Genomic DNA, 12,918 nt, shown 5'->3' on the forward strand with positions numbered 1-12,918 from the left:
CTGTTAATCTTTATAAATAGTTGGATTCAAGCAACTCGCGATTCTTGGGCTTGTCACTGAGCTGCCTTTGGGCGTCGAGTTCGCCCAGCTGAAATGGCTAACCAGATGACAAAAACAAAAACAATTGCCAAAATACTTGAAGTTACGCTAGAGAGAACGACAATTGGGAACAGTGAACAGGAGCGATAAAAAAGAACAGGCGTAACTACATCGTATATAACTACACAAAGAATATGGCTGTGCTGGTGCCGGTTGGCGGCTGGCGATGCTAACAACGGATAAAAAGTTAGGCGTTTAGGTGCGTATGTTCACTGTTGTCATTGTTCCGTTAGTGTCGTCTGACCTTAGCCCAAATGTAACCCTGGCTTCAAGAGTCCTAAAGGTATAAGTGGTATCGATGGCATAGATGACTGGACTGGCCGTGCATAATGCAGGCGAATATACAGGCCATGTGCAATAAAACAAGGACGCTTTAATTGAAAGGCTTATAGAATTTGGTTGTGTGGCAGGACTCAAGTTAGCGGTGTCTTAATTCTACGTCTCGAGATGTTACTGTGTGTGCCCCTGAGCTGATCAAAAGCTTACGAAATCTATCTACGTCGTCCATTCCACGAGGACCTGTTTGGTGACAGCTAGCATGTGATCTAAACAAGCTGAGATCTGACAAGACAGGCTGACAGATACGCAAAATTGGAGACGACGTTACGTTAGCGCTGAATTGGTACAAGGCTGCATATGGAGTTAGGCCACTCCTTCGTGGTTTTGGCATCGAGTCATATATTTCAACAAGTAGCAACAAGTAGTGCGATGTCTATACTAGAAATTTATAGTATCTGTTGATGAACAACATTTTGTTCTTTTTTTTTGTTACTTAAATGAATAGCGAGCGTATCTTTGAATAGCTATGCAGGGCTTATCCCGCAGCGGCAGAAATTCCTTGAAGGTCCTAGAAAGACGCGTCTGCAAGTGACATATTTATGTTTACGCGATGCCGGTGACGATGAGCGGAATGAATCTTACCGAAGAAATTGGTAAATAAGATGCTAGATTTACATTTTGCGGTGCCAGAAACACTTGTCTATTCAGATCTAAATGGTGACCTTGTTAAACAGAACTGGTTTGCTCGAGAGAACCTTACCTTGTATATATGTATACATAATTCATTGGTATTTGAGGAAGCTATGCGTTTATTATTGTTTATCGGTTTTGACTGGCTACCCCTACTTTCGTTGTTTTAAATAGAGCGGCGCAATAATATGCCTTCAGTGCACGAAATCTTTTTCATTTAATAGACTCAATAACGTGAAATATTTCACGATGCTTTTGTCGAGGACGCGACTGCTCAAGCATAACTAACTAAAGGAGGACCCCTCAAAAAGTTTGTCAACCCTACTACCCTATCAATTGACAATATACAATTTATTTCTGCTGGCAAATGAAACCTACCGAATTGTCGAGCCCTTCATTTCCATAGCCTTTTATTACCGTTGCCGTGATCTAGTGCGTGTCTGAACTCGAGTCTAGCCGGCTCGACCGTTTCTCACGATTGGCTGGTTCATTGGCGTTAGACAGACTGTCACGGTGAGGATACGTCGAGCGAGACGCTCTAGTAGCCATTGAGAGTACAAGAACGCTATGATCAATTGAAATGCTACAAGCCTGCTTAGCTTACTTGCGTCACGAACCAGCAGGGTCCGGTAGAGTTAACGTAACGATTATGGCGAAAAGAAGCCGGGGACAGTAAGCAAAAGAATAGGTTGAAAATCAATTGAAGCTAACTGCAATGTAACGACGTTAAGGATGTGAATTCGCTAAGCTGTTAAAGTTAGATGAAATCATGATAACTTAAGATGTATCCGTACAAGCAAATATCAAATGGAAACCATTTAAGCAACAATCGAAAGTTGTCAAATGCGGAACTCGGTAATATGTCGAACTAGTGAAGACCCATTGACAAATATTTTATCGCATGACAGCATACACGGAAGTATACTGTATTTTATGTTTGTTTTTTTTATCCGTTCAACCTAATCATACCGTATGCTTTACACATAGATTTCGATGGATAACTGACTAGAGCTATCAAGAAGTCACTTTATGAGGAGCTAGCTACTATGAGGCCACATTTAAACACGTTTTATATAGCCCGATGAGCGTCTCACTGCGCTAATGTCACTTACGGGAAATGTCAGGAAAATTGTTCGCATAAAAATGCAATTTAAAGTATATCCGTTTAGGAACTCACCAAATCTATACGACTTGCATTGCTGGGACACAGAAGCAACTGGCATCCTGTTAGCCACTTGTATAATTTCTTTGCTTTTCAACGACATGAATGATCCCTGGAGTTCTGGTAGAGTCAAGCAAAAAACCCGGCCGTTTCGATAGTAAAAATTAGAAAACAAATCGGGCAGGCACATGTCCAGTCGAATTCTGATAAATTAGCTAACACACACGCATAATCAAATATTAGACCTGTTAAGACGCATATGATACATTCGTATGGCTAGCAGTCATTGATTACCGTGCACCATCTATGAAATCATCTCAACGTCACTGCCTAGGGCTTCTCTGTCATCGTCCTATTCGGATGCTGCTTAATGTCCAACCATTTCCATGCCTATTCCGAAGGCCCGTGTCCGTTCATTTTGGTGAAGTTGTCAGTTAGGATCGCAGCGATTGGCGACAAATGTCCTTCTAGAGAAGCGCCTTAGTTCTAGCAACGATTTGTTTGGTGATGATTTTAATCTGGCAGAGGGGGGAGAGCTGGTGCCATCTGGTGTTTCTATACGTGTTTCCATATCCATCCCGTACAAGCATGTGTTGAAGCTAAATAAAATTTTGCATCTAAAAATAAAGCTATTTCGCCAAAAGCGTTCGGTATTCACCGGTTTCCGGAAAGTCTGAGGGCATATAAGTTTTTTGGACGGTCGATTTTTTGATGTTGGTAACACAACAACAACGACAACAACAATAAATAAACGATCAGGAGAACTGTTCGCAAGAACGAAAACACTGAAAGCCGGAGGCAGGTGATTTATTCAGTCAAGTGCCAATGTGACTTACTTAGAGGTGGGAATCTATTCGGGCCAGAGGGGGCCAGAAGTCCGGCCAAAAAGATCTAGCAAGACGCATCGTTCGTCTCGTAGGTTTCGCTTCACCCTGTTAAAGAGCCATTAAAGGTTGGCTGCGTAAACACTGGCGTTCTCTTAAATTTTTTTACAGCGTTTCAATGATCGCAGGAGCGGCTGTGTGAGTCGCTGACAGTGCATCGGCGATCACTCTATAGATAGAATAGCATCGCTTGTTATTTATATATCCGATTAGCAATATCAATCTAAGGACTCATACAGATTCTCTAGCTCAAGGAGAAAGTTTGAAGCTCGTGTTGGTCGTTTGATGCCGCCTCTAATATTAACGGAAGTTTCATTGAAATTGAACGCTGATGTCCAGCTGCGACTACAGAGCATTTTTAGTCGTCCGATACTTTGGCCTATGCGGCTTCGCCGGCAGAATGCATAACGAGTTCCGCCAGGTCGACGGTATTGCTATTGCTAGTGCAAGAGCTAATGGATCGGGGAGAACGATGCCTTTGGCTGGAATAGGATAGGGATAAGTAAAGGTGGTCGGGTATCGTCGTTAATGTTCATTTCGGGAGTTCTTCATTAACTTACGTTTCACATTCTCTACGATGCGGTTCAATTAATAACAGACATTTCGTCTAATCGCGATAGAGTCGGGAAAGCACACGACTACTTTCCGTTCGAAAGAAGAGTGTCTGTCAGTTCTAGGCAGGCGATCGTCTCCATCAGGCCAGCGGTTCATTCGAGTGGTCCATACATACCTATGTGGATCTCAGCTCGAAGACGTGTAACATTTTGCAGTCGGCTTGTCTATCGTCGAATAGTCTGTATGAAATGTGGATGATATAATTGTGTAACAGAAGCACGAGGAGACGTTAGAAAGCGAGCGAAAAATGGCGTGAATGTTAGACAGATTCTGACGGGCAGTTTGCTCGCTTGCTTTCAGAGGAGATCAGTGATCGGCCAGCGATAATAACATCACTGCGCATCATCCGTTCCATTGATAGCATTGGATACACGTGCAAAGATGTTCTATAACATGAACAATATAAGCAAAATTACAGCCACATAGATACTGTTATGTGTCCTGGAAAACCAGCTAGTCATGCATGGCACTGTGTTTGGCAAGTATCGATTGAACAATGGCTGTAGAACTCAGAAGGGTAATCAACCCTCAGATGCCGATCGCGTACAGCGAGTCGAGGAGAACCGGAGTTGAATAGAAAGAAAAACAATTCTACATGAAATAGTTGCTATTGTGGCCGCCGCGGCAGCAGCAGGAGCAGCTGTTAGTAAATGTACTGACTAACGCCAACGTAACGGTCCAGTTGTTGGCAATGTTGATGGTCCTACAGAAAAGGATTGTTCGTTAGTGATGCCTAGATTAGATGAATGATGGCCATAGATACTAGAAGATGTTGGTGTCATTCTCGCGGGATGTCGGTAGCTATTCGAGAATCGTTGAGGCAATAGCAAAATTCGAAAACGAGTCTTCTATAGCAGAGTTGTAACTACGCCGTCGTGCAAATCGCAGCGGCGATGCAACCCGCTCGGGGCAGATGCCATATCTTCAATGCTCCAAAACGGTTATTAGCAGCAATACCGGTGCTAATGGAACTTCTCTTGTGGTAGCAGCGTTTACGATTAGCCTTGCTTTGTCAAGTGAAGCCACGCTTGCCCCACGGTCACAGCAGCCGCTGCTGAGTGCCACAGCGCCGATGTCCAACTGCAGAGCCTGCAAGGAACCATTGTACGGAAGGACCGCCTTGGACCATTGGCACGCAATGCGCACATCGTTCTAAACGTATGGTTCGTACATGCGCGCTAAATATTTGCGTGTACGATGCACTTGGCCGAATTCCACGGCAAGTCTCCCATAAGTGTTCCCGTCAGATTGAATAAAAGACTCGGGAACGAAATTGACTATCTATTGTATGACAAAAGATTCGCCCAGCTTTTACAGCAGGCGCTGCTTTACGAACCTGGAATCTGTGATTGCATCGTTCCTGGTAAGGGCACTTCGGTTGTCCCGTGTGGACAAATAACTATGTCGACTGAGGTATAAGAACTACTAGTGTTTGGACTTGATTTTACTTGGCTAGTTATGTTACTACGTATCTGGTAATATCGTAATAACTTAGTGCCGCATTATGGACGAGAATAAATTTTCTAGGTTTGAAGGTATACACTATCAACTCAACAGCGTCCGACAATGGCGCCCCTCATAATTTCCTGCTCGTTTTAAAGAATCAAAAGAGATACGTTCTAGTCGTAAATCGAAGCAGGTGCTAAGTTCGGGTTTAATATGGGTCTTATTCTTTAATCTATTACCAATACTGTATTTACGCATAGGGTCGTATTATTTGTGTTTTTAAGCCGTCTTGGCCCTACGATCATCTGTAGTGTCTACGTATATCGTAATACTTTTTACTCATTGACGATTCTAATTCTGATACAGTCGCTTGATTAACAATTATCTAGACTAATTCTTTACTCCGTTAATAGCAGTTATATACCAATAGCATTCCTCAATATTGACTTTATCTCTATTTGTCTGTATTCGATATGGTAGACTTTGGCATCGGCGTTAACCTGTGGCAGCACGATAAACATGCCGGCCGGGGGAACGTATCGGCGGTGCCAATCAGCAGCACGCAAGACAGTGAAAGGGTAAAAGAATAAATAAGTGATACATTCAGAATTTTTAAAGTCCCCATCGATCACCAAAGGACTGTCGCATCGAACGTCAAACATTCATTGTCGCTAGTCATCGCCTGCGGCTGGGACCATAGTACGATCGGCGCGTGATCCGCATTGAAAGGGCGCGATCGGTCCGTTTCAACGTGTGCGCGGTCTTCTGCGCTTTTTGCTGCTGCTGACAACGGCAACGACGACGACGACGATGATTGTATCGTTGTTCTCTAAGTTTTGTCTTTAAGAGGTAATTTTGAAAAGGTTTCGAAAGCGCACATCGACAAGCGTGCCAGAACCATAGAGATGTTGCCCGCTGGTTTTTGTTTCTTACATTGCCTATTGTTCCGTGTGATGCCATCAACAACCGGTGTCATAGACCTAGACGTTGCTTTACATCCGTGTTATCGTCGAAAAGTTGCCAGAGCGTTACCGCTAATAGACTTTCGTTGTCCTGCGCGTCAGCTTCGGAAGAGGCTGAACGTATACGTAACGAAGCTACACATACAGTACTTGCATTACTGACTCAAGGCGCCGTCCCTACAGAAACATCGCCAATCATAACATAAAATTAATGAGGAAATCTAACGTCAGCAGCAGCAGCAGCAGCAGCAATGACGTCGGCGGTGGCCTAGATCGATGATACGAATCATAGCAGCTTTTACGTACAGTTAAATACGTAATGCAGGTAAAGATCTCATGAACTTTACCATAGCATTATGATGTATCACGGATACGGGTACGTGCTAACATTATGTCATCAAAGCTCTTAATTGTTATTCTAATTATCTGTAGGCAAGCAAGCTAAACTAAGGCAGAAACGTATATACGCATCCACGCGCGCACTCTATTATTATAATCTTCTAGCAAGCCCACTATCTATCTATAGCGCAGAAAGGGAAAACCGTAATATAGCTATTATTATTATTATGTTAACTATATAGACGTATATGCATACATCTACGATGATAACATTGATAACGTTCAGTTGAGCCTTCTTGTGATTAACTATCACTGATGTTTTTATTGCTATTACGTAATAGGTAAAAACAACTAATGTACAATGATACATTGATACCGGGAAAGCTACGTTTTGCGGGCGGCCGTTACCCCCCGCCCAGAACGCTATGTCTCCAACAAATAGAAATCAGAATTGTAACCAGCTGTAATTGGGCCAGATGCCCACACTGGATCTGCGATATATACGCGGTTGTTTATCAGAGGTGGCACAGAACTGTCATCGTATTGTACTTTTTTGTTTGACTGTATTATGCTACCTTGATGATATTCGTCCGCCTATTATTACTGCTAGTAGTATAGATACTCTACTATAATATAGATTTTACGCATATATATATATAATATTGCATTGAAGTGATTGAAGTGCATGACCTAAGGTGGATGCATAACGGTGTGTGCAGGTGTTTATATGTCGCCAGTACTCATGGGCCTAAACTTCGACAGGATGGTTTCTCCCTTGTCCCTCTAGCCGGTTCGCTTGTTCAATGGCGCATGCGTTTGTAATGGCAAAAGATGCATTTGTAAGTACTCTATTATAAATGGCTCTTGACCGTTGTAGCAGTGGCATCACTCGCGCCGAGCAACTTGAGACATACTCATAATGTTCGACACGCGATAGAGTGCGAACAGATTCGCTGACGAAGTTCCAGTAATTTTCTTTTTCACGAAGTTCTACACATAAAAATTTCGACGTCAATAGACACTGGCACGAAACTTGAATTCTAATTATCGGTGGAAAAAGTTCACTCAAAATTATAAACCACAATGGGCGTTCGTGGCTTAGTAGGATATGGCGCCCGTTATGACAGAAGAGAAACAGGCCAAACAACTGACGGCAGCTGCAAACGGCAAAGTATTTCTGCTTTCTGCATGGAGATCATATAGCTATGCGCGTAATTACACTACTGGGGTTCTGTATCTCATATGTCTTTGTCAATTTATTTCCAATATGACGTGGATAAATCGTTCCCCGTTTGAGAAAAGGAACGGAAAATCGACGTACACCAACCAACGCACGGCAACGAGAAACTTCAAAAAAATTAATAATCTATGTATACAGACGACTATTTGGGCAGTTTTTTTTCTTTTATTCGAACGAAACATATCATCCCTACTCAGTGTTACTATATACGTTATATATATATTTATGCGTATGTGTAATCGTCACATATTTAAAATGGGTTTATTCGTTCGGGTTGTTTCCGAACCTACGCCAATGTGCTTATATTCATCGTAGAATAGTCAAAAATGCCCCCACGACGACATTTCGCACGACTTGCGCATGATCGCTACGAGCGTCTTAGACATAAAACCAAACCAGGCAACGGAACAATTCAATTGTGTCTCTGGTCAACTATTATCATAATGAATATATATACATTATATTCGTATAGTAATCCTTTATCTTCTGAAACTAAAGGATTTTCGACAGCCGATGTCAGCGATGGCCATAAAGACGACGGTAGCGTACGTCAAAATACGCTACAGATATTACCGCAACTGCTAGAAATGCGCACGGCGACAATCTAGTCTCTAGATATCATGTATAGCATTTCTGTATCGAGACGGCAACCTCAGTCCACCTTTCGCTTCTTCTAGACAAGCCTAAAGCTATTTAAATCAAACAGGAGACGTGACCGCGCCTTTTTTTGTTTTTTTCTATCCATCAAAGCGTCTGCTCGATGCCATTGGCAACATTATTAACGCGACTGATCGAGGCCGCTCGTTCACTTAAAACACGTCCGTTCTTCATCTAGCAGTTGCTATTGTTTAAATACGGTCGTTGTGGTGCTGATCGGGAGAGATGAAGCTGCTATCCGCCATTAATATTGACAGTACAACATCAAATGGACCAGGCTGTAGAAGACGAAAGATTCAACTGTACTTTGAACCAGACATTGTCAATCGTCACTGTTGATCTTTGCTTGAATTTAGCGCGTTGGCTAACATTGCTGCTTGATTATATTATTGTACAACAGAATACGACAATCTGCTGTGAGCGCACCTCGTCCTCACAGGCTGCTTATCACTTTGAAATAGCAAAATTGCCATGGGGCAATTTTGGCGACAAAAGCAGAAAGCTATTAATATAATTGGTATTTCTGTTATCGGCACGTATCTATGTGTATTGTAGACGCAGAGTTTTGGTCACGGTAGTGGGCAACGTATTTGCCTGCCAGTCGTAGGGTCGTGTTGTAGTCTACCCGTAAAGCATAGACAGACGGTCCGTTTCGTGTTGGGAGCCAGCCAGCCGTCTGATGGAGCTACGCCTAACGGCGATACGGCGGACGTAAAATAAAAGGCTACAGTGACGGAAGCTGTTAGAGCGGCGTTACGCTGTTACAGTTGTTGTGATGAAATCTGCTCTGCTCATATCGTGGGAAACAATTGAATTATCTTGTTATCATTTGTTATTATCGAGATTAAATATTTGTTATCAGCACCGGCACGTTGAGTAAGCACGATCTTGCCTGTGCCGTTAAGGGACGGCAGTGGCGAAGTAGAAGAAGGTTTACAGCTATCGATCGTTTCCAGTTAAAGCACGGCTAAGTTGTCAATAGTTACTGAGAACATAGTATTAATATTACTCTACGTGGGATGGCTAGCCTGGTTACGAGTTGCGCTCGACCTTCAAGTTGATCGAAATTGGCAATCCAACTTAAAGTGACTCTTTTCGGACGATAGTTATATTTATTGGATAGCGAAATTGATATAATACGTTGGTTACCTACAATTCATTGCATGATTTGGCGACGGCTACAGGGGCCTTCTAAATAAATAAATAGTGATTGTCTACCTATGTAAAGCAACGAAAACGTATTTGAGTATTTCGTTACTTTCTAAGTATCGGCAATGGTGAGTTACATGCTGAATGAACATACCCATCTCTCGACCAAAAAGTACGTAAACCCTACACCGATAACCTCATGAAATCGGGTTTGTGTTTTCCTACCAAAAATTGATGCGTTCTGAACGTTCGTCTGACGTTAAAAAGGATTAGAAAGATATCCCCAGGCTTAAACCTCTTACTGTCACCTGCATCTACCCAGGGAAACAGAGCAATATAATTGGTTATATAAGCTCAAGTTCAAAGAGACTGTCTATGCTTTTTACCCGCAGAATTTCCCTCACTAATATGGACACTTCGTTGATATGGCAAATAATTTTTACAACGTTCCACATCGACTGCCGTCTACCACTAAATTTGTGTTTTTGTCTCGGATCGGTGAGCGTCCACAAGGTTGATGTCAATCATTAAACATCACACCTTCACGTAGGTTTATGTGAAGAGAACTCTTCGCCTAGATAACGCGTTATTTTGAAGCTAGGAGATAAAATGTCCCTATAAGAAACGTTGACGAATCGAAAAATGCGAAAAAAAAATTGGCTATCTTAAAAACACACCCAATTTGCAAGACCCACATTTCAATAATTAACACACCGGTGCACGAGCATGTAGTGAGGACCCGTGCACTTACGTAGCGGGAGTGTTCGCTATCCGCTGATATATCTAGCATCGCCGACAAGCATTTCACAATTGGTTCTATTAGATTCAGTTATTTATCCATTGTATTGCACAGGTAAGGTGACAGCCGGATTACCGCGAATTAGCTGGACGTTAGCAAACGATAGATTTCGGTAGCAAGAGCCGGGCTCGGAGTGCGCAAGAGCTGAAAATGATGGAAGATGAACATGGTAGCTAAGACGTAGCCCTCTTCCAACAACGGGGGACATTCCTCTCCGTTAGATGCCCAGCTTCGGCACGATCACCACTGACGATCAGCATCGTCATTCAATTGAAAACGAAGTTCCCTTTACTTCTTCTATTATAGTTGAATCTAAATGTTTGCTGTCTTAAGCGGCGAATAACTGATGAATTTCTACCGTATCTTCTATTTCACGGCTAGTCATGCTGTGTGCCATTGTGCTAGCTGCAGATAATTCGTGTGTTATATGGCCGCCGACGGACCCGCGGTCAGGCGCTCGTGAAGTTATGCCTCCGGCTAATGCGAATGCTTTGGAAGAATATGGAAAAGAAATTATTACGCCGCTGTCATTTGGCACCAAATAGGACTAGTATTACAATAGGATACAAATAGTGCAATAGATTAAACTATAGCAACATGTGATTATATACGTTTGTTGTGTTTAGCAGCGTTCGCGTTTGTTGGCGTCCTAGTTAGAGATAGCGTTAAGCAGCAAGTCCGTTTGGACCAGGTGATTAGCTCGTTAACTGCAATTGTCAATGGTGATCTGACCGTGGTAGAGATGTTAGGCTGAGGCGATATTTGAAAAGTTTCTTCTACAACTTTGACTGCTGCTCGTGTCATACGCAGGGTTTTATAAATTTGAATAGTGCAAAAAAATAGCGTCAAAAGTAAAGGAAAAAAACTGTTGACAGATCGTAGAATCGAACAGCAAATATTCGTGTTAGAGTACGCAACGGTATAGCGAATTTTTCGAAATCATCTATAGAATAATGTATTGCTAGCACCGATAAAGTTAACGGGCCTTTTCTCTATGTATTTTGCTATCCAAACTATGGTTATATTTCCGCCGACCCAAACTGTCTTCATGAAGGGCACGCGTTGAAAGACGAATTATTTCTAGACTGACACGACACTTAATGGAAAACGTGGTCAAGGAGAATACGGACTGCGCAGCAGAGCCGTGTATAATATAACGTACATGCCACTGTTTGTCAAATGCACTAGAGCCGCGTTTCACTAAGTGTCAAAGAACAATATGATAGATGCTATAAATGAATAGTTTTTCTCTGTATACCTATTAGAACTTTCCCTACTCATTTGAAGTATTAGGCTGGAAAGGAAGCTGCTACGCCTTATAAAAAAGACTCACCCATTTCCCCTTGATTGTACAAATATACTGAAAGATAATCGAAACCCTGACAGCAAGAAGCATACTTCTGTCAAGCAACCACATCTGTGGTACACCAAAGATTAGGAATCATCTAATATACCACCCAAGCTTTTCCTATATTGGTTAACTGACTCGGCAAATCTGAGGTCACCAGGAGGGACCGGCTATCGCCAATATCCACGTATTAAACGAAGCTTGATGGAGTCAAGATGGTGTTCCGCGCAAACGTTTGTGGGAGGATCGATGCGCAAGCCCGAGAAAGCCTCAAGGAGGAGAAAAGTAAAAGAGGCTTAATGATTATCTGTAGTGATGACGGAAATGACATTTACATAGACTTCCTATAATCTGACAACGACAACAGCAGTGGTTACCATGGGCCATGTCTTGAGGAATCTGAAAAAAAGTAAAGCCATCATTCGGCGTTGTACTGCCAGAACATCTTTAAAACGGACGTGGCATTCTAAGCGAATTGTTTAAAAACAGGCGGGCCGAGGGCGATAGAAGGATACAGCCGCACCATGCGTATCGTGGGAAAGGCCTTTAGCAAGGGGAAAAAGCCTACAAGAAGGTCAGACGCGAGATAATGACTTCGGGTATTAGAAAGGCGACGAGAGATGATGATTATGTCCCGCTAACGATAAACTGCCATAGAAGTTAAATCACTGCAGGCGAATGATGAAGATATTGTTCTTCATTTGATATTAAATGTCATTCTGTCGCGTCGTGATAGCGGTCAACGTTGCTCGAACGCATCTGCGAAGAAGTTAACTAAGATGTTTTAATATTTACGCATGTGTGAAGACGTCAATTGATTGATGATTATCAGGACGCTCCACATAATCAAGCAGTACCATCTCGTCATGATGACAGGTGAAACCTGAATTTAACTAGGCAGAGAACAGCCCAGTAAACACCACTGTCCCCAGAACTAAGCTAAAGCAACAGTTTCCTATAGCTGTACTGTATTCATACTTCAGTATCCATCCTTTAGAAACTAGCTTACTGTCAAAAAGTGAAACCTTCCAGTACGATAATCAAGTGTTTCGAGTAAATAAGTCGTTTCAGATGAGTGGGTATTTTCAGCTTGAAACAAGCAGTGTGTTGACACCCGAATCTAAGCCTAGACCACGACGTGTGCCTAAGCTGTATTGACGAAGACATTAGCTACTGAGCTATAACGAAGGATTTCGTAACGGTTGAAGTCTCTCGTTATTTAATGTAGAAGATTCGCAAATGCAGCGCT

General features: G+C 42.5%; 1 protein-coding gene across 4 annotated transcripts in view; it reads left to right on the top strand.

Annotated features, from left to right (window-relative positions):
• The window catches only part of LOC111249471 (uncharacterized), a 71,411-nt gene that overhangs the window by 15,167 nt on the left and 43,326 nt on the right, over positions 1–12,918 (top strand). Inside the window, exon 1 of one of the 4 annotated variants that reach the window (XM_086984947.1) lies at positions 3,666–5,092. The exons of the other annotated variants lie outside the window; for them this stretch is intronic. The gene's annotated coding sequence lies outside the window, so the exon portion shown is untranslated. Of the gene's footprint in view, positions 1–3,665; positions 5,093–12,918 lie in introns of those variants that run through there. 4 annotated transcript variants of the gene reach the window in all.

This window comes from Varroa destructor, unplaced genomic scaffold (genome assembly GCF_002443255.2).
Source record: "Varroa destructor unplaced genomic scaffold, Vdes_3.0 BEIS01000001.1, whole genome shotgun sequence".
NCBI classification, from domain to species: domain Eukaryota; kingdom Metazoa; phylum Arthropoda; class Arachnida; order Mesostigmata; family Varroidae; genus Varroa; species Varroa destructor.